This window comes from Microtus oregoni, unplaced genomic scaffold (assembly GCF_018167655.1).
Source record: "Microtus oregoni isolate MIOR12 unplaced genomic scaffold, Mior012 000002F_ref0000024, whole genome shotgun sequence".
In the NCBI taxonomy this organism is placed as follows: Eukaryota; Metazoa; Chordata; class Mammalia; order Rodentia; family Cricetidae; genus Microtus; species Microtus oregoni.
The window spans coordinates 32959575-32981849 of NW_024543061.1; the positions used below are offsets into that span (position 1 = coordinate 32959575).

At 51.7% G+C, this 22275-nt stretch overlaps 1 protein-coding gene across 1 annotated transcript in view; it reads left to right on the forward strand.

Annotated features, from left to right (window-relative positions):
* Fgd5 (FYVE, RhoGEF and PH domain containing 5) overlaps positions 1-22275 on the forward strand; it is a 102163-nt gene that overhangs the window by 12990 nt on the left and 66898 nt on the right. The window lies entirely within an intron of this gene.

Below are 22275 nucleotides of genomic sequence, written 5' to 3' on the forward strand. Positions count from 1 at the left end.
GGAGCTAAAGAGAGGCATGGCTGCTGCTGGCCTGCAGTAGACTGCAAAGGTTTCCCAGCTTCCTTCTCAGGAGTCTCCATGTGGTTCCCACATGGGTCCCATGGCCTCCCAGTTCTTCCTGTGACATGGAGGTTTGTTTACAAGAGTGGCAGCAGACACCAGCCCTGGAGAGGGATAGCATTTAACGTGGAGGGGGAGAGGGGGAGAGACTGGACCTGGCTGGTTTATTTCATTATTAATGTCCCACGGCCCCAGCTAGGTCCAGCCTCTTTCCACCTCTTAGCACTGGTGAAAACAAGACAGTTTGAAACACAGAATCCTCAGGCGTAACATGCGTTTGCCCAGCTAGCTGGTTCTTGACTTTTCCTAGCCGCTGGGAACTCACTACTTCCCAGCATTCCCTTGGACTGTGAATAGTAGGAAGTTCTGTTTTGCTTTGTCTCTTTGTGTAGCCCTGGCTGTCCAGGAACTCACTCTGTAGACCAGGCTGGCCTCGAACTCAGAGATCTGCCTGCCTCTGCCTCCTGGGTGCTGGGATTGAAGGCGTGCGCTATCACCGCCTGTTTGCCCCCCATTTCCCATCCTCACCCTGTTCACACCACCTCTTGGCTTCACTCGAGGCAGATAAGCTGGCTGGTTTTATCAAAGATTAAGATCCACTTCTGTGGAGTCACAGTTTTATTGTTGAAGGCAGGTTTGCTGTGGAAAACCGGAGGTCCGAGAGGAAAAGGGACTTGCCTGAGATCTCTCGACAAGTTTGGGGGGGGGGGGGGAATTTGTGCCGAGACTTCTTGACTCTTGACATAAGAATTTGCAATGAATTAAGCTAAGGGAGGCAGAACTCCACAGGTAGCGCCTTCCCCTTTAGTGTGTACAGATGATGCCCCACAGGGTTGAGTGGTACACAGGTGCTGGGCGGTTTGCAAAGGCCATTGCCTTCTTCTGTGTTTTCTTCTCCCCCAGATATAAAAGGTTCACAGTAGGGAATAAAATGCCTGAGAAAATGCTAATGGTGCTGGGTCTGGACTCTCCTCTGTGTGCCAGGCGGTGTGCTGGCTGCATTACTTGTTGGCTTACACCTGAGGCTGCAGCCAGGGCCTGGCTGGAAGGATCCTGACCTATCTATTATGAAGTGCAGCGGCATCCCAGCCCCTCTGATGCTGCTGTTCCTCCAAGGGCCTGTCTGTGTGACTCCAAATGCCTGTCATTCAGAAAGTTCAGTTCTCTTCACTTCCTGTTGGGAGACAGATGAAAACAGAGAAGAAAATCCCTACTCCGGGCATAGCATGCCTGGGCAAGTGAGAGGCCCAGGATGGTGTGGGGCTTCCCCTGCATGGGCGTTGTGAGTGAGGCAGAGGGCATACGGAACACATGGGGCAATGGGGTGCCTGGGGTTGGAGAGCGGATGAAGCCGGTGGAGGAGAGGCACTGCCTCCTGCCTTGTCTAGAGTGGGGGGTCTGAAAACCGAGAGCTCTGAAAGGAGACAGGACAGAGCCTCTGGAGAAACAGCCTGACCAAGGTCCTGGATAGAGCTTAGGAAATGGCTGCGGGCCCGGTGTCTATCCAAGTCAGCTCATCTTCACCTCAAAAAGGGATAAAGGAAACTTGGTGTGACTGGGGGTTGTGGCAGGTGGGGGTGAAGTAAGTGGACCCGTTATTATGAACAGAAAATACTAGTAAAAATTAGATTTTAGAAAGTATATTAACTTAGGAGCAATCTGGCTTGAGATTGTTACTTGTCAGGCTGTGAACCTCAGGCCTGGTGTCTGAATCAGGTAGAGGCTGGCTCTGGCTGCTCAGAGTCAACTTACTCAGAGGAGTCAGAGTACTTAAAAGGCACAGAGACCTGTCCCCCAGAACAAGACTACTTTCCACTGAAAGCGTGTCCGTCCAAGAAACGGGGCTCACCTGGGTGCTTATAGGTCATGGCTTCAGACCTAAAGCTGGCACAGCCTGGGCCGGGGGAGGTGGGGAGAGCTCCTCTTTGCAGTTGCTTCCTTCTGGTTCCCCAGCACAGAGACAGCGTTTGAGCGGGGAAGTAATAAGCCCCCTGTTATTTCACCAAGTGCAAGTGGGAGTTTGTAACGGAGTTTGCCAGCTCTTAATTTGAAATGTATCCCCGATGGATACACTTTTTTTTTTCCTGAACAGATTCTCTTTCCAGCAGGATGCTATGTGGTCTCAGCAGTCAGGAGTCTCTGTTGGGGTCTTGCATGCTTCCCACAGGATCTATGGTTCACTGATCCAGTTCTCAGGCTGGGAACTGAGCTGGGTTTCACTGGTGACATGGTACTTTTGAGCCTGGAAAAGAACTCTCCTTTGTTAAGTGACCAGTCTGAGATTACAGTCCCGGGTGCTTCCCATGCTATTAGAGGCCGATGTGACCCAGCATGCAGCACGGGACCCTGTGCTAAACACCCCATTTCAACCTGCCTGGTCTTCCTGCTTCTTGTATGTTGATGAGCTGGCTTCCGTCAGCCTTGTGCCTCAGAACAGGTTGTCCCTTGGTGTCATTTGTCCTCAAGGTTTACTGTGGAAATACTCAAGTCACTAAAAAGCTCCAGGTTTGACGGCGACTTGTCCTTGCTCCCACTCCCTAGGTCCTGCTCCACCCTTGCTGCAGGGCTAACCATCTCTTCTCCCTCTGCCCATCTGTCACACAATGTTCTGCTCTGGGGACATTGACCTGTCCCCGGATACCCGGGAGGTGCTGCTGGGCATGTAGACGTCTCAGCCATGCCATCCTGTGTCTGCGGCCCTCCTGATGCTTGCCAGCCTCGTGACAATGAGTCTGAATCACGGCCAAGTGATTCGTAAGCATTTGCTGTTAAGTGGTAGGGGACCAAGGTCAAATCTTATGGATACAGGATTTGAACTTGGTTCCAGAGATGCTGCTTCTGGGAGGGAGGATCAGGGTCCTTCACCATGGGTGTGCCTCTCTCTCTCTCTCTCTCTCTCTCTCTCTCTCTCTCTCTCCTTTTCCGCCTTTGTGTGCCTTGGTCCTCAGGTCTCCATTGCAAGGTCTTAGATTGGGGAACTCTGGCCATGAATTATAATGTTATCTGCTTTAGTGCTCCCAGGAAGACCCAGAGCTGCAGATAACAGGCTGATGGTACTAATCTAGAGCCCTGGGCAGCACTGCCTCTGACACCAATGCCAAGACCAGAGGTCATGATTCCTTAACTGCACTGGAGCCAGTGCCTGTTACCATGGTGATGGCTAGAGCCGGCTGTATCTATAGCATGCAATCCCCAGTTCCCAATTTCTTATGGGAAGGCTGAGACTTGCTAAACTAATGCTGAATATCCTCTGTCACACAGAGGGTAAGTAGTCGCCTGAGTCTCCATTATGGGAAGTTTCCACTGCCATTTATTTTTCGTGGTGAAAAGGCCTCACTCTGGTGTTGCTGAGACCCTGATTCTTGCTGAGGAGCTCCCTTCAGGAAAGAGGGTGCTCCTCCTGCCCCATTCCCAGTGCTCCTTGCTTGGTGGCCTGAAGGACTCCAGGGGACGCAGAATAGGGATGCACTTCTCTGTATGATGGCCTGTGGGATTGCAGTGTGCCCAGACAGCCTTCCTTGCTCCAGACCATGGTGGAGACTCCTGGTCTCTGGAGGCCACCTCTGCCTGAGGGACAACCAGGAGCCCTGGGTTTAGGGCCTGCCACCTGCAGAGGATCTTCCTGATTACCAAGGGAATTTTAGGAGCAGGGTCTGTGTGCTTGTACCTGCAAAGAGAGTCTTGGGCGTTCTGAGGGGCAAGGCTAATTCACTCTGACTCCCCCGTCACAGAGAGCTTCATTCACACTCTGGTGGCAGGCAGAACCTTGCTGTGCTCCGTGTGGATGGGGAGGCTTGGGACAACCAGGGAGAGGCTGCTTTGACTACTAGCTGGTGTTGCCCAAGTGAAAAATTCTGTATTGGATCTGATGCTAAGCAATGTGCAGGAAACGCTTGGACCAGGGAAGGAGGACCTTGAAGGACAGTGCAGAACAGTGAGATTTCCACCTGTGGACAGAGGAGAGAGGCAAGGACAATCGGGAAACATGAGACTAACCAGGTGGTGGTGGGGGGGGGACACACCTTTAATCCCAGCTCGCGGGGGCAGAGGCAGGAGGATCTCTGTGAGTTCAAGGCCAGCCTGGTCTACAAAGTGAGTTTCAGAACAGCCATGGCTACACAGAGAAAACCTGTCTCGAAAAAAAGAGAGAGAAAGAAGGAAGGAAGGAGGGAAGGAAGGAAGGAAGGAAGGAAGGAAGAAAGAGGGAGGAAGGGAGGGAGGGAGGGAGGGAGGAAGATCAGACTCACTGGAAACAGCTAGTTTCCACTGAGAAGCAGCTTTAAGGCCTCGATTCTAGAAGACTCTCACCTCGATGGTAGACATGGAGAATGCACAGAGGAAGCTGTTTGAAAGGCTCGAACTCAGATGTGTGCTTTCTCTAATGTCCAGTTCCTATAGAGCTCAGTGGGTTACCCTACTACAAACACCCATGGGACCTTAGTCCCTTCAGCTCTGTCCAGCTTGTGGGGTAAAGCTGCTCTCGGTGCCTGTGGTCTAGCTGACAGAAGGACACTTGGAGACTAGGGGACCCAGAAGGATCTCAGTGCATTCAGTCCTGGAAGAACAGCCTGTACCTGGGGAGCCATCAGCAGGATGGCAGTGGACATGGGAGGTCTGGGAACAGCAGAGCCTGGCCATGAGTCTGGAGGGCTAACTAAGTGACATTGAGGTGGGACGTTAGGTGTGTGGGACAGCTGAGGATGCCTCTAAGACAGGTTGTGTGACTGTGAGCACCTCAGGGCTCGGGAAGGCCACTATGGGCTTCATGCAGGACATTGACAGTTTGCTGGCAGACGAGGCCTGGTGGAAAGAGACAGTGCAGGTGTATTCGTTGGGGACCGGTACTGTGGTCCCCTCACAAGATGATGAAGACAAAGCTCACTGTGGTGTGTGTGGTAGGGAGGAGTGGACTCTGTCTCCAGGACATATACAGCCCCTCATTCTTCATCAGTGGTCAGCTCTGGTGCCCCATAGATGACCCTGCCTGTGTCTTCCTCTTCTTTGGAACAGTCCAGATAAATAAGGCGTGGGTTTGTTTCCCATAAAAGACAGAGGGAGGAATCATAAGAGGTCAAGTCTTTAATATGGATGTTAAAAGAGCGACCTGGATAATGACCCTGAGGTTGGGGGAGGTGAGTCTGCAGGCAGGTGGACCAAGAAGTCCAGCCCAGCAGCCAGCAAGGCCCCTCCAGCCCCAACCAGCCACAGAATCCAGCATCCGTGCAATGTAGTGACTGCAGCCAGTATTTCCAAGTACTCCCATCTCTTCTATCCACAGCCAGGGCTGCTCCCTGTGTCCCTGTAAACAAAGGTGATTTGTAGCCTGAGCGAGAGTGGCGGCTCGGCCTCCTGCTGATGGCCCCATGGTGCTGAGAGCCATGTGGCAGGTCTTTGCATCTCCTAGCATGTTCTACCTCAGCAGCCTTCCACTATCATTATGTTTTTGACAAATGAATTCATGCAGAGCTTTCATTAAATTCCGTCGGAGGGACCTGAAACTGCCATAAAGATCATCAGAATCTCGAGACCAGCACGTGCGAGCGTGCGGCCATGCGGCTTGTTGAAATTGACGGATGAGAATATTCAGTTTTTAATTTTCTGACTTAAAATAAGACCATCTGCAGCTGTTTCTTTTAGCAATAATTTTTAATTAAATGCAATAAAATTTACAGGGAACGACCCTAATAAGAAAATTTTGTCAGGAACACTCTTATTGGAACATTGCTAGTGTGATATTAATCCCCTCCCCCGACCGTTTTTTTTTTTTACTATAATGTAGATGAAACTGTGATTGTTAATCACGACGTGATTTTCGCTTCATAAAGTCAGGGCTTCCCTGTGGGAAGAAGCAGGAGTCATTCTAGCTAATAGCAGACGATTTCGTGGTAGGAGTCCACTGCTAGAATGTGCAGAATGGTTGCCGTGACCAGCTGAGCCCCCGAGGAGGAGGGGGGCTTTGTTCCAGCCTGTATTTGTGCGGCCCTCACTTGTCCTTACATGTTCCATGGGATGAGCCTGTCCTGCGCCAGACCAAAGCAGAGAGAAGAGTCAGTGGTAGCTCCGGTGGGTGGGTGGTACCTTGCTGTTGCCACCACTGCCTGAGGTTCCAGGCAGCAGTGGGGAGAAAGACTGGGGTCTCACCTGGCAGAGTTTCTGCTGTCCCCCAAGGAGAGGCAAGCCAGAAATATGCATGCCCGTCGGTCAGCCGGACCATCATAGCTTCAGAGAAAGAGAAAGGAGTTAGCTGTGTGCTAATTAGAGAACAGCCGCCAGGGACCTTCCCAGCAAGGCAGTCAGGGAAGGCTTCTCTGAGGGGGTGATGCCCGAGGGGTGCAGAGCCATGGTCAGCTGTCCTCAAGGAGGGTGCACCCCAGGTGGAGGGAACAGCAGGGGTGGGGGACATCCATCCCGAGGCTGAGAAGGCAGGTGGCTCGCTGGACTTGTGAGAAGGAGCAGGGAGAGCAAGGTTGGGACAGACGGAGCCTTGAATATTACTGAAGAGAGATTCATTTGCAGGGGTGCGAGGCTCTGCTGGCCTTTAGATTCAGGGCTCAGTCCTCAGCTTGGCACTACTGGGAGTGGTGTGGATTGTGTGTGCACATGTGTGTGGGTTTGTGTGCATGTGTGTGTGGTACTCATGTGCCACAGCACACATGGAAGTCAAACGACGCCTTGGGTGTCCGTCCTCACCTTCCACCTGGATCGGGACAGGGTCCTTCCTTGCTCGTCAGTCTGGCCGTGAGTCTCCAGGGACTCCCCTGCCCCTGCTACCTTCTTCCCTTCAGAGCGCTGGGATTACAGATGCCAGCACTACTGTATCCAGCTTCGCCAGGGTTCTAAGGATCCAAACTTGGGTTGTCAGGCTCGCATGGTGAGCACTATACCCCCTGAAGTCTACCCAGCACCACTGGTGGGAATTTAGGCAGTGGGGCCACTGGGAGGTCTTCTAGCACACAGGCCCTTCCTCTCTCCTCTTAGCTTTGCTCCACCTTGCACAAGGGCTGTGATTCCTCACCACAGGAAAGGGGCCAATGCAGCATGGGCTAGACCTCCTGTATTGGTTTGAAAGAAAATGGCCCCCAAAGGGAGTGGCACTACTGGGAGATGTGGACTTGTTGGGGGAAACGTGTCACTGTGGAGGCAGGTTTTGAGGTCTCATATATGTTCAAGCCACCCCCAGTGCCCCAGACTACTTCCTGTTGCCCGCAAGTCAAGATGTAGGACTCTCATCTCTGTCTGCAGCACTATGTCTGCCTACACCCCATCATGTCGCATAGTGAGCTAAACCTCTGAAACTGTAAGCCACCTCAATTAAATGCTTTTCCTTTATAAGAGTTGCCATGGTCATGGTGTCTCTTCGCAGCAATAGAAACCTTAACTAAGACACCTCCGAAAGCTGAGCCAGAGAAATCCTGTCTTCATAAGCTGGTGCTCTCACACATCTCTCGCAGGCTGGCTCGCAGAATCTAAAGCTGCCCCATCATACCGACACTCAGAACTATTTTACTACAGTTAAGTTCGGTCTAGCTGGCCAATCATTTGAAGCCACAGCACAGCGCCGGCCACCCAGAGCGAATCTCCACTCTGTGTAAGGAGGATTGTCTGCCTTTGGCTGTGCTGTTGGCCTCGGGTCTCTCTCCTTCCTCTGGACTCTGAAATGAGTAGTTCTGAGTTGCTCTGAGCGACTTTTTAGATGGTGTTGACTCAGCCACTCTGTCAGAGGAGGGGGAAGGTGGTGAAAACCCCCCGGGGGAGTCTGAAAAGGAATGTTGCTGAACTGGGACTCTGCTGTAGGAAACCATGTGCTCTGTGAGCAGTGCAGAGTTGTGAAGGTTTTAGAACAAGCGCGAACCAGCGTAGGTAGTGTCCGTGGAGAAAGAGAAGCCTCCGAAGGGAAGTGTCTAAATGATTGGGGATTGAGGCACAGCAGTAGGGCCAGTTCTTTCACCCTGTGTGGCGGGATCGTGCTCCGCCACAGCTGCAGTCATGGCTTAGAGAAGAGTGACCCCAAGCTCTGCTGGGTCTGAACCCCCCAGTGTAGGGGAACTCAGGGTGACTGACAGAATTTGAGTCCCACCCATGGCCCAATCGTGACAGGCAGCACGACACAAGGAGGGACTGAGCTCACTTTGGCTCTCCCTACCTTTCATGGAACCTGAGCCCTACTTGTCCCCCTTGTTTTCCGTCATCTCTGGGCTACTGGAGGAGCCGTAGATGACACATAACAAGCACTGTCTCTGGCTTTCAATGGCAGCTCTGTCCCCTGTGTTTTACACGGCTGCCTGCTGTCCTCGTGGGCCTGTGGAGCTCACAATGTACTTACCCTAGCATTGTAGATGGCCGTGTATTAACTACCACCCTGAGATACAGACTGTTTTGAGTCTGCATTAATAATGAGAAATTAAGGCACGAAATAGAAGGGTAAAGCCACCAAGGTCTCTCAGCTCATCCACAGCAGGGCCAGAATGTCCCCTTGCAGTGTCCAGCACCGCACTTCCAGTTACATGGCAAGGACCCTACTCACTCCATGGGTCTCTCCTCATTCAACTTACTGAATGTCCTGTTGGGGATCTCAGAGGAAGAAACTGAGGTTCTGGATGGTGGCAGGATTTGTAAGGCAGTGAGTACTGGAACCAGGACCAGAAGGGGCATGTCTATAGATCTTGGTTCCCCCCTCTTTCTGGTTTACCCCCTTTGTAAGCTTGCCAGCTGAAACTGACCCCCACTCGCTTGGGTAAAGGTAGGAAGCTGCAGTGGAGTTCAAGTCTTCAGAATATCATTGGTGTTCAGAATAAGGCAACTTGTGATCACTATACTCACTAGTTCCTACCTGAGGCAGAAGCTGAGGCTCAGCGTGTGCAAGGACCTGGGTTCAAGTCCCAGCATCACCATCCACTCAAAAATCCTAACAGAGATTAACACCCACCGTTACAGGGTTAAAGGCACCCGCTATGTACAAGTGACACTACCTCAGAGTGCCTGGCCACGCTTAGGAAAAGCCTTTGGAAAGCCTGGTACCCACGTCTCCCAGATCTTTCTGCTTGGGGAAAGAACATCTGGCTCCCTGAGAACACCCCAAGAGCCATGTCAGCTGCCGCAGAAAGTGACCAGTCTTCCTGGACTTGGAGGCACAGCCTGGGCCTCTGGCCCTGCTCCTGGGGATGAGCATCTTGGGCAGAGACTGAGTTCTGTGATGATGTGGCTGGTCTCCACGTAAACAGACCAGCTCTCCACATACACAGGGTTGGTCCAGAGCCCTGGCTAGAGCTCAGGGGGAATTTCTCCAGGTTAAGGCATGACCCAAGAATTTGATGTTTCAGATTTGCTTCCATGGTCAATTAAGAAAACAAGTTACAAAATCCACTGGCAGTGGGGATGGAGTGGCAGAAGCAGTAAGGGCCACACGAAGTCCCTCTCATTCACAATGCCGATATACAAACTCATTGAAATGCCAGCATGGGAAGCATGCTCAGAAGGGACTAGTGGGCTATGACTGTCCCTCTGGAGTCCCCTGCAAACTGCAGCATGGGAGGGGGTGATTCCACATTTTGGGGCTCAGGCTCTCTGTCCCAACAGGCTCCTTTCCCAAATGAAATATTTACTTGGAATGTTTCTCGAGCACAGAGGCCAGGGCAGTTTATTTCATAAGTTCAACCAACCTCCCTCCCTCCCTCCCTTCCTTCCTTCCTTCCTTCCTTCCTTCCTTCCTTCCTATATTAGGGGTTGAACCCAGGGGCTCATACATGCTAGGCAAACACTCTACTGCGGACATAAATTCCCAGCCCTCTTTTTTTTTCATTTAAGTTTTATCATTTATTATGTGTGTGTGTGTGTGTGTGTGTGTGTGTGTGAGAGAGAGAGAGAGAGAGAGAGAGAGAGAGAGAGAGAGAGAGCATGTGCATGTAGAGGTCACAGTTTCTCAGTTCTCTCCTGCTACCATGGTTCCAGGGATTGAACTCAGGTGGTCAGAATTGTAGAGCAAGTGCTTTTACTCGATGAACACCCCCAGGCGCTGTCCCTTGTCTCTCTTTTTCTTTCTGTTTTTGAAATAAGATCTAAGTTGCACAGAAGAGCCTTGGACTCACACTGTAGCCCAGGAAGGCCTTGCACCTTTAATCCCCCTGCCTCAGCCCCCAAGTTGAGTATCCTGGATTACAGGCTTGCACCTCCAGTCTACAAGTTCACACTGAGCAGCCCGGCGCCCTGCGGAGTGGCAACAAGAGCTGCAGTGCTGAAGCAGCTGCTGACAAAGGCCAGGTCATGCGACCTCACATACTGTGGGACCACCCGTGTGTTCCCTAGGGTCATGCAACCAGCCAAGTTCAAATCCCCTTTGTTCTGTGTGTCCTTAGGTCAGTAGCTTAACATCTCTGTGCCTCAGTCTCTTCATCTGTGAAAAATGGAAATTGACATTATCTTAGGAGCCATTTTGAGGTTTGAACACTTGCGGGGTGTTTTGAGAGTGCGGAAGGTGTGCTCTGTGTTTTAGCTGCTGTTGTTGCTGCTCCAGGGTGTGGGTGACACTCTTGGCAGACTGTTGTGACTCCTCCGTCAAGTTAGAGTAGGGCCGCTGGAAAACCTCATCTCAGAAGAGCAGGGCTGGCCTCCTTTAAGAAGAGCGACAAGCTGGGAGCACACATTTATGCTGTACTCTCCAGGACTTCATCCAGGGGTCTGCAGGGCCTGGCCTCCTGCCTTGTGTCTCTGCCTCGCATTCTGCGTGTGAGAATTCATAGGTGTGGCAGCTGTGTGAGTCAGTGCCAGGGGTATAATGCTCCCCTCCTCACCTGCTGTGAGTTAGATTCCCAGAGCCCACATGGTGGAAGGAGAGAAGCGACTGCCTGTGCTTGTTCTCTGACCTCCAAATGCGCACTGTGATATGTGTCACACCCCATGATAAATAAGTAAACTAAACGATGAACGGAGATAAAGTAATCCATGTGAGGGGGACGGCCGTGCTGTGGCGGTGCCCCCTGCTGCTGTTTTAGCTATCTTGAATCACTGAGCTTCTTGGAAGTCCTAGTGTCCTGAGCCCATTTCACAGGTGAGCAAAGCAAGGCTCTGAGCTAACCCGTGGCGGAGGAGATGGATGGGCAGACTAAACACCCACAACACTGAGCCATCCCCCCTTCTTTGCCCTGGGTTGTCTTTGCCATGGGGATCAGAGGGCAGCCCGGGGACTTCCTTTCATGGCTCTCAGATCTGGCCTGGAAAACCTAGAATGCTCAGAAAGTTGGCACCTTAGGGTAGCAGCACATCCTCGTGCCCTTTACAGTTTGCAAAGCATTTCCATGCTTTTCACTCTGCTGGTTCTATGAGTACTTGCTCAGTATTCCAGTGAGGTGATAGCAGGAACAGAGGGAGGATGTTAGAGATGTTTCTGTGTTTCTGTTTTCTTCAGGTGAGCAGCTCTCCTGGAATACCCGATTCCTCACTGGACATGGGGTTATAAAAGCAACTGGGCTCTGGGGAGAAACTGGGGCATGTGCCAAGGGCTTGGGGCAGGGCCTGGCATGTGGCTTGTTCTCAGTGAATTAACGGCTGTTGGTATGATTGTGCCTATGAAGAGGTTCTGAAGAAATGAGGGTGACTTAAGATTCCACAGGGGACAGCAGGAAGGACCCGGGGCTCACAGACTATGAAGCAGCGTCACACTGCCTACAGGTGGTGGGCGACACTGGACTGAGACTCAGGGCTGCAAAGCCACTGTGTCTGTCATGTGTCTTGAGACTGGCATCTGAGCAAGAACAGGCCCTGGCTCTGACCAGGATAGAGTGTGGCCGGCCTCAGCCACACCTGGAGCTATTCTGGGTGGTCATGGGAGAAAGGGATGATGTCAGTGCTGGGAGTCTCTGACCATGTCCCCTTTGGGAAGCCCCTCGTAGATGATGCACCATCTGGTTTCTGAGGAGGTCCCTGTTACAAAGGCAAACTTCCTTGCTGGCCAGAGGCCAAAGGTCAAGGCCAGCTCAGAGCTGCAGAGTGAGGCAGTAGATTCTTGGGATCCAGAGTTCAGGCAGCTGCTCGCTTTCTGGGATGAAGAGCCTTGTCCCTCTGAAGGCCCCCACCTTTGCTAAAGGATGTGACGAGGAGACCATAGAACTACTTTGTGACCTATCTGCACCCTTGCACACAGAAGTCTGAGGCCCAGACAGGGGAGAGAGCTGAGCCGCTCTGTAAATGCAGAGGGGAGGGGGAAAGCAGGGCGATGCATGGAATCTGCCATCTGTAAAAGGGATTTGGTCACTCCACAGGGGACACTTTTCTCCTCACCTGGGTTCTCATCCTGCCCACCTGTGTGTCCACGGAGTCTCTTTCCTCCCCACCACTGACAGCTCATGTGCCCTTGGCACTCTATGAGGAGGGTTTAGGGCCCAGCTTGTGCTAGGTAAAGGCCTTCAAATCAATTGGTGTCTTCTGAAGGCTGTACCATGACAGGCCTATGTGATCTCGGAGGGACACACCCTATATCTGTCAAACTTTCACCCGGAAGTCTCCTGCCTGGCATCAGCCCTCCCCTAATGGGTTCAGTCTGCAGGAAGGAACAGTTGTGAATGGCTGATGGCATTCGCTCAGCCCAAATCAGCCATGTCGCATGTCCTGAGAACTGCTCCTGGGCCCCTCTGCTGAAGCAGAGAAAGCTGGCAGAGGCGGGGTGACAGGATGAGGACCTGGGCTGGTGAGCAGCCTGAGAGCCAGGTCCCTAGAAGCGAGACGCATGTGAGGAACAGGCTTAGCACAGGATGTCTGGTGCTCCTGGTGTTGAGAGCAGAGGCTGGGGTTGCAACTAATCTGCTGGAGTCCAGTCCAGTACATTTCCCAGCAGGCTCTGCCCTGAATGGGCAGGAAGTTGAGGCACAGAGGACTCTTTATGCCTCCTGCCAGAACAGATCTGACCCTTTCCCCTTGCCCTGCACCCTGGGCAGGGAAAGTGGTCAGGCATGAAGGAGTGTCTTCCTAGATGAATTCCCAGGCTTCCTACTGGGCTTTGAGCTGCTCTTGGGGCGCTTGAGGATCTGGCGAGACTAGGAGTGAGCCAGTTTTGCAAATGTGGGGAACAGCAGCCTGCCCAAGAGCTTCGGGACTAAGGACAAATGCAGTGGCAGATTGAGGGAGACAGAGAGCCACAGCTCACAGTCTGCCTGGAGGAGGAGAGGCTGGGGGTGACTAGCATGTCATCTGCCAGACCCACGCCAGCCTTCACTACCCCCTGCCCTTGCTGCATGCAGTGACTGAATTGTCCTGGCCTTTTCCAGCCGCCACGGAAACCACATGTGATTAACTATGAGCCTTTCACCCCCTGACAGTTACAGAAAGTGGAGTGGCGAGCAAGACAATGTCCTCTGAGCCTGGGGCCTGGCCAGCCTCCCAGTTATCCCAGGAGAGGGGACTGCTCACCCCAAGGCTGCCTCATCAAGCTGCATTTAACCCACAATGCCATGGTGACAGGCATGTATTAACCTTCTTTGAATGGGCCAATTAGAGCTAATGACTAGGGGCAGGGTGGTACTGAAGAGCCCCCAGCCTCAGGGCCAGCTTTCCTCTGCTTTGTAGCCTCGCTGGGTCTTAACCTTCGTCCCGCCTGCCCCTGTCTGTCCCTCTTTTTGCTCTGAAGACCTGCTGCTTTTCTTGTAAGTCCAGACCCTGCCCCTGAAATGGAGGCAATGATTTTTTAAGACATCTGAAGTGACCAATTATCATCATTCATAACGTGTCATTTCTGGTCCACTGTTTGGTTTTAGGCTGAGACCCTTGGCTCTCCCTCTGAGAGGCAGAATTGGCCCTATTTTATATCAAGGCACGCAGCTCTCTGCTGCTTGCCCAGTGACCCTTTCTGCTGGGCCACACTTCCTGAGTTCTGCTTTCCTATTTACACAATAGAGTGTTTGTCCAAGTGACCCTAAGGGCCATGCTGAGTCTCAGGTGGCATACTTTCTTCCAGCTGCCGGAGCTGACCATACCTTTAATGGCTTAAAACCACGTTCATTTCCCTCTGTTCTATAGCCAAAAAATCCTGTGGCTTAGCCGGGCTCACTGCATAGGGTCTCATTGGGCTAGTGTCAAGGTGTCAGTGAGCAGGTGCCTTCATCTGAGCATGAGATGTGACCCACCATGTCAGACAAGTTCTCAATTTTAAGGAACTGTGTGGTTGATCTAACATATCCAACTGTATGGGCCCCAGAGGCGCCTAAATAGCCATACTGCCGAGGCCAAAGATTCATACCCTGCCTTAGTGGGAAATATAACAGTTCGAAAGGTCTCCCTGCATCAAGACTCATCTGAATCCTATTACTTATGTCACTGAGACCAGGCCCAGGTGAGGTGCTGGGCCTAAGTCACGCTTAGCATAGTTCCTGTCTCCCCAAAGGAGTGATGGACCGTCACCAATGTTCCAGCCCAAACAAAGAGAAGGTAGACGACACAGTATGGTCAGATGGTCCTACCTAAGATTCCCAACCCTGCATCCCACCCTGAGTGATGGGGAGCAGCTTCCCATGCATCCAGCTCCGCTTCACCCCTGCAACCAGTGTTAGCTGTAAGCACACCGCTTGCAAGCTATTCTGTCTTGGGACAGTATGGCAGGGTGCTCCATGTCAGATAAACTAACTTCACTGATACACAGCAGAAAGGATGCAGGCAGGAGGGAGCTGGATGCTTGATTTGAAGAGGTTTTGTTGCACAAGGAAGCCTGGCTTTCCAGCACCTCCACTCCTGCTCAATACTGGAGTGGGAAGCACAGACCTCAGGGATATTCTTTCTATGTTACTTCCTATCAGGCAGCCAGAAGAATTCATTATACTGAATCTCGGTTTCTTCATGTGACTGTGGAACTTGGGAGCTCACCATGAGAATCAGATGGGACAATCATGGAGAGAAGGGCACTTGTGAACCCAATATTGCTTAATGTTAGTGGCTATGGTCTGAGCCCTGTGATGTCATCTATGGGTTCTGGGAGGCTGGTTGCCGTGAGGACAGGTCCTCCTCTGGAGCATCCTGTAACAGTCTGATTAACAGGCCAAGACATGGAGGAGTGGGCATAGCCTAGGGCCAGTAGGGGCGAGGGCATCAAGCTAGCCCATTTGGTGCAGAAAACATTTTAAATGCTTTATAATCAGTTGTGTGTGAGCTGAAAAGATGTCTCAGTTGGAAGAGGCACTTGTGTGTTGGTGTGATGCCCAAAGTTTAATCCCAGATCCCACAAGATAGGTGGAGAGTGTCGAGTTGTCCTCTGACCTCTGTATGTCCGTCAGTGTGCCATGGAGTTCACACTGTACAGGATCACACCCCTACTTCTTAGAGATGTGCATCTTTTCCCTTTTTTCTAGACACTAACGGAGCATTCTGGATACTCTTTCTGGAGCTGACTCTGTCACTGTAGAGAGCTCATTCCTCATTAGGCCACATAGCCCTGCCCTGTTCTTTTCAGAAACTGCATGAAGTCTAGCATCTACTTGTTTCTAGGCTTACGCTGCCCCAAAAACACCTTGGTTAAGGCTTTCCAGTGTCTTTGTGCACATTTGAAAGTATGTTTGCATTGGGACTGGTGGTTACTAGGGGAAGCTGAGACACAGATCACTAGTCCTGCCAGGGCTACAGAAGGAGTTCAAGGCCAGCCTGAGCTACAGAGATGGACATTGTCTCAGAACTTCAAAGAACTAACCAACAAAGAGAAATCCCTAAAGGGGCTGAGGATGTAATGTCTGAGTGACAGGTGTCTTACCTAGCATTTTGGAAGCACTGGGTTCCATCCCCAATACCCAATGTGCAAAGTGTATCGGGAGCCGAGCATGAAAAGCAACCACATCCATCATGTGTTCTTGTAGAGTGTGAACACACATGGGACATTTAACGTGGATATAGATGTGCCACATAGGCAGGGTCTTCGCTTGCTTGTTTCAGTTTTGTCCACTAGTGTTAGTGAACTCACAACGACTGCTGTTTTTGCTCATCAACTTGACACATCTGGGAAGAGGGAACCTTAGTTGAAAAATCACCCACCCACCCCCCAAAAATCACCCCCTCAATAGATTAACCTTTGGGTGTGTCTGTGGGACATTTTGTTGATTGCTAATTGAAGGACAAGGGCCCAGCCCACTGGACTGTGTAAGAAAGTACACAGAGCAGACTCAGGATGCAAACCAGTAAGGAGCTTTCCTCCATGGTCCTTCTTCATTGTCTGCCTCCAGGCCCCTATCTTGGATTCCCTCGTTGGCTCCCCTCAGTGATGAAATAAAATCATCCCTTTCTTTCCTCCTGAAGTTGGCTTCGGTCTGAGCGTTTATCCCAGCAGCAGAGAGACAAAGTAGGACGCTTCCTGAACTAGCAGACATCCTGCCAGACTGGCCCTAGTGAGTTCTGCGGTGGACCAGCAGCAGGCAACTGTGCAAGACAGTGGCACATACATTTCTTCCAGTGAAGGACCCCACTAGTACTGGTACCCCCCCCCCAAGATTCTAATGAAGCTGAAAAGTTCACTGCAGATGTGAACAGCGAGGGCATACTGCTGTCCAGAGCACAATGCTTAGTGTTATCTGTGGCTATCTCCTGGTCTGTATGCTTTCTGAACTATACCATTTTACTGCTAGAGTATGAATTCTTCTACGCGTTGGCTGCGGCACAGTGCCACACAGCCAGCTTCAGGTGCACGCTGAGCAACGTGTTACCTAGAACTCATGCTTGCGTTTTAGTGACCCTTTGCCCAGTTCAGCTTAGTGCCAGGTTCTCTCACAGCCTCTTCCCTGGGTCTTCAGATAGAGGCTCAAGTGAACCTCTGCCTGTCCTATGTTTGGGCTGTCTCCACAAGAGAGATGGCAGGGTTGAAGGTGACCCGGGCTGGCATGGTGCTTCTTAGGAGGACTGATTACCAGAGAACACCTGAAGCTCAGCTGAGGTTTCCTGTGAGGGGAACTTTGTTACACCGCCATCATTCCTAAGCAGAAAGACGGGGTGGGCTGTGGTGGCTCATGCCTTTAATGCCAGCACTGGGGAGGCAGAGGCAGGTGGGTCTCTGCTTGTTCAAGGCCAGCCTCGTCTACATAGCAAGTTCTAGATTAGACAGGGCTACATATTAAGAACATGTGTCCTCACCCCCACCAAAAAAGAAAAAAAAAATGAAAGAGAAAGAAGAGAAAGATGATGGCGACAGGGCAATTGTCACTGGGAGGCACCATGTGTGTGACAGATGGCCATTCTCCATTTCTGGGCTGCCTTTGCTGCTGCAGGGTTGGCGTGTGGTTAAGGATGCCAAGGCTGTTGGATTAAGCCCTGCCCTGCCTTAGCTTGTGTGGAATCATGGGAGGCTGATGAGCAGAGATGGACTGTGTGAATAATTCATAATTTAGAGATGCAGGATGGAGGAAGGAGATAAGCTGGCTTAGTTAAGGAGTGAGCTTTCTTAAAGATAAGATTTCAGAAAGATAGAAGAAAAGTCACACCAAAGGACATGGCTAGAATGGTCCTTCCCCCTTATCTAGAAAGGGCACTTGTGGGGGAAGGAGTTCTGAGAGCAGTCGCTGTCCTGGACCAAAATGGTCGAGGGACTCCTCTTCCCGCACGCCCATGACTGCTGTGGGGGTTAGAGGTTCCCTGCCTGGTCCTCCAGGGTGCCAGGCCCCAGAACATGCTTTCTGCCATCCTCCTTGGAAGAGCAGAGGTGTCGCTGAAAGCCAGATGTCTGGCTCAGGCCCCTGCTCAGCAGGGCACTCAGCTGGGAGCAAGTGTGGGATTGCTTTTGTTTACTTGTGTCTGCTCCAGCTGCAGCTCTGTGGGACCTGAGAAACTGTAGCTACACACTCGAGGGTCCTCAGAGCAACTCCCAGTATCCCAGCTCGGCCTTCCACCTCTGTGGGGAGGCCCCAGAAGGCAGGATGGCATCCCCAGCCTTCACTACCTGACCCCTTAGCAGGGCCAGCATCCCTGGACTAGAATGGCTTTCCTGGGGAACAGGAATGTGTGAGTGTGGCCTGTCCCACCACAGAAATGGGTACAAGCTTAAAACAGAGGCTTTAACCTAAGCTTCTGTCCCATCTCTCAAGCCTGTGAGGACATACACTCCATTCCTAACCTTCTCTTCCCAGGCAGGGGGCGGGGCTAGAGCCACCATGAAGGCTTTGCTTGCTTGTCCCTTCTTCAACCTCTCCACATCCCTCAGTCTCTCAGAACTGGTCAGATCATCTCATGCCTTTGCCCATCCTGAGCATGTATGTCAATGTCTCCCTAAGACTATACTTTGAATCGAGAACTGGGATTCCCTTCTATGTGTCCCACACTCCCCAAGATGCACAGAAAGCTCTTCTCAAATACAAGCAACATGTTTTTCCTTTTTATCTAACTTTGCAAACTCTACTATCCTCCCTGGTCTGTGGCAGTGGTGTATCCTCATGCTACCGTTCCCTGCTAGACCAAAGCTTCTCAGGCGGAGATCTGCCCTCTTTCTTGAGACTCTCAGGTGCCTTGCCTGTTGAACTCTGTCAGAGCCAAGATGAGGCAAGGGCTGGGTGGACAGTGGGTGTCAGAGCTAGATCCCTCCATCCACAGGGACAAGGGCTGACTGCCCAGCAATGCCCTAAGTCTGCTTCCTCCTCACGGTGAATACAGAAAACAGGGGCACTACGAATATATTTGAGCTATTTGTTATATTTATCAAGCAAAGCTTCGTGCTCCTTCTTAATTTGAAAATCCCAAGGGTTGAATACTTGGTACGTCTTCAAGAATGAGGGTCTAAATTGGTGACTTTCCTTCTTGGGTTTCGCAGCTCACTTGATTGATTTTCTCTATTGTCTTAGTCTGTGGCTCTGGGTGGGTGGAGGGGTCTTCATGCCAAACCTAGCCCAGATCTCGGCCACAGCAGGACCCCCACAGACAGTGAGCGGAACTGTACTGTGCACAGCAGCATGGTGCCCGGGTTCCCACAGCTTCTTGGAAAGCATCCTCTATGTGCATTCACGGGGGTTTCCCTGGCAGACCTGCCACACTGAGCCCAGGCGTCCACCGCACTGTGCTTTGTTAGTGAGCATTGAAACCTAGTATCCCTTCTCTAGATGCTGAGTTACTCCCCTTCCTACTGTCCTCTGCCTGGCCTGCAAAACACCACCCACCAGCCATCAGCCCTTTTTGCTTGGGAGACAGGCTCTGGTCTTTCTGTCGCCCCCCAAAGCAGCAGTCTGATGAACATAGGAGACAGAAACCCAGAAGTGGGTCTATCCCTGTCTACATATGTGCAAAGGACCTTCTAACCTTCTCCCTATCTTCATAGCAATTCCTGCCTGACAGGCAGAGACACCAAGGCCCAGAAAAGAGATGGAGGTTTCCCAGTTCAGGGAGCAAAATTTGAACCTAGTCCCCTAGTCTGTTCATGCATAGTACTCCTTAATTCTTAATATGCCTTTGAAAAAAATTCTACCAAAGATGCTCATTTCCAGACCCCGCCGTGAACACTGACTCCCTGGATCCGGCATGTGACTCAGAAGTCTGTATTTATAATAGACCTCCTCAATATTCCCTGCCCACCCCTGCCTAGAGAGATGCCCTGTTACAGGTAGCTTCCTCAACTAGATTCAAGGACATGTCACTCAAAGCACCCTGATCGCTCACTCCAATTGGGAATAGGAGGGAAGCAATCTGGGTGCTTGGGTGACATCGCTGTATCTACATAAGCTCCCCTTGGAGACAGCTGGGCCCTATAAGCAAGTGCAGGCTGTTGTTGGGTAAGCTGGATTCATGTTTATAGTTTACAGGCTGTGTGATTTGAGGCTGATAGCTTCCCGTCTCTGTGAGTGAGTTTTCTCATTTGTGAGAGGAAGACTCTGGGGAGCTGGGTTGGCAGTTTGTATGAGGAGCTCGTACAGTCAGTGCTTGAGTGACACAGAGACCCAGATTGTCCCCAGGAGGCGGTGTGTGTGCTGGTTTCTGTCTCTGGGGAGTTCTTGACTAAGGACTGTGGTCTGGCCAGTTGCCATAGCCTGTGACCCACATCTCATAACCTTCCTAGCTGAAGCAAGGATGTCCTCCTCTGTTGTGGACCGGTAGCAGCACAAATGTCCTCAATACAGGTTTCCTGGGGCATGGTAGATACCAGAAAAGTCCTTACTTCTTCCAGAAAGGCCTGGAGCTTCCAGGTCTGGTTTTTGCTTTCCTGTCCCTCAGAGGCCCTGTTCAGAATCGCTCTGCTTCCCCACCCCATCCCTTGCCACTTCCATTGGAAGACTGTAAAGGCAGAAGGACCGTGTAGTTATTGAGGAGCTGGATTGCAAGCAAAGTTTGATCCAGTTGCACTCCATTGGCTATGCCTTCCCTTCCATTCTCTGCTCCAGGAGTTTGAATGGAGTGGAGGAAGTGATTCGCCTGGAGGCTGAGTGCAGCCTGTGGTGCTGGGTCCTGGGCTTGGCTGCATGTTTCACCTGCAAGCAATTGCAGGAATTGACTCCTGCTCTCCACACACAGGGCAGTTGTGTCTATCATCATTGTTTTACCCAGTACTTCCTCTTCTACCCCAAAAGGTTCTTCATCCTGGGAGGTTTAGGAAGAGGTGAGCAGGTTGATGGAAAGGCAAGAGATCCTACTAACTGCAGCTGGGTTTATCAGGACAGAGGCTAGAGCTGGGGGTGCCTAAAGGCAGGCTTTTACCAAAAGCGTCCTCAGTTTTGGGTCCTATAATGTCACTCAGGGCAGAGTGCAGAGCTGTGCTGCGATCCGACTGACAGCTGGAAAATGGCCTTAAAACATCTGTTCAGATCCCAGATTTCTAAGTGAGGCTCAGAGCCCGGAGAGAGCGCAGCCAGTTGCACCCTGGGGCTGAGGGTTCCGCAGGCAGAAGATGGATGCAGGATAAGGCAGATCATGGGAAGAGGCAGCCCATGGGGCTGAGGGGGAATATGGTTTGAAGCAGATCTTGGGAAGTGGTGTCCAGAGGACAAAAGAGAGGTGCAAGATGGGACAGGGCTTGAAGTGGAAACCCAGGGCCCCCATCCTGGTGTTATGTTCAGGCACCTTTCTGTCAGGGAAGCTGTCCTGACTCATGCTTTGTCTCTTGAGTCATTAGCTAGGACTGAACTGGTTTCCTTAGGTGGACCGTGGGTGCATGGCACGATCTTCAGAGCAAAGAGAAAGTTTTACGTGGCATTTGGGGTCCTCCGAGTCAGGTGGAAAGATGGGACTAGGCAGCAAGGCTGGGCGGGGGGCGGGGTGGAGGCCTTGGGTTCTGTTTTTCAGCTCATTGCCTTTCTTCTAGCACTTTCTTTCATCACAAGCCAGAGTGGTCTCCATGGGATGGGTGGTTTCCCCAGCCTTGCATTGTCATGGTCTGTCCTGGGTGTGTGAGGCAAGGACCCTGCCAGCTGGCACTATTGCTGAATTCTCAGAACCCATATTTCAAAGTAATTACTGACCAAAAAAGCAGACTTAGCCACACAACTCATAACTACTTCCAGATACCCAGGCTTGGGAGCTCCAGGAACGCTCCCAGGACTCCTTTGAGTATAGGGAGAGTGGCCCAACATGTCCTCCGTGGAGGTTAGTCTGGGTGCTGTCCAGGGTCCTCCGGGGCTCAGGCAGGGAATGGGAATTATCCCTCACAGGGAGCGGCTTCTGGCTGGTCTGGGTCCTGGTCTAGTTTATGCAGACCCCTTTGGCTCATCTCTCTCCTTGTTGGGGATGATGGTGCCTGTAGTGTATTCCAGCCAGGAGAATCACTAGAAATGTGATGTATGAAGGTCTCCAAAAGTCACAAAGAACCATGCAACTCTTGGACTGTAAGGAAATCCTGTTCAGCCTGTAGTTAGTGTCAAAGAGAAGTCAAAGGAGACCACACTTCGAGAACGACCTCAAACCCATACCATGTCATTGGTGACACAGGAATCAGCTCATGTCCAACCCACAGAGTCACAAGGAGCAATGACACCAACCAGGAGAGTGGTGGCCAGGACTAGAGCCTAGAAGCCCGCCAGGGCCCTGTATTAACAGGATACTCAAGAGGACTCAGGCTCTGCCGGGAAGGCCAGGCTAGTGGTTGATTTGGGAATTCTGGCCACGCCTACACGCCAGCACATAGACCTGAGCTTCCATGAGCATCTCCCATTAGCTCCTGGTATAGCAGGCAGGGCAGGGGCTCCAGGCTCTGCTAGAGGTGGAAGCAGAGGAACAGAGCAGGGAAATGTAGTTGGCCAAGGTCACTGGGTGAGTATTGCAAAACGCCTCCCAGCCCAACACAGACCATGC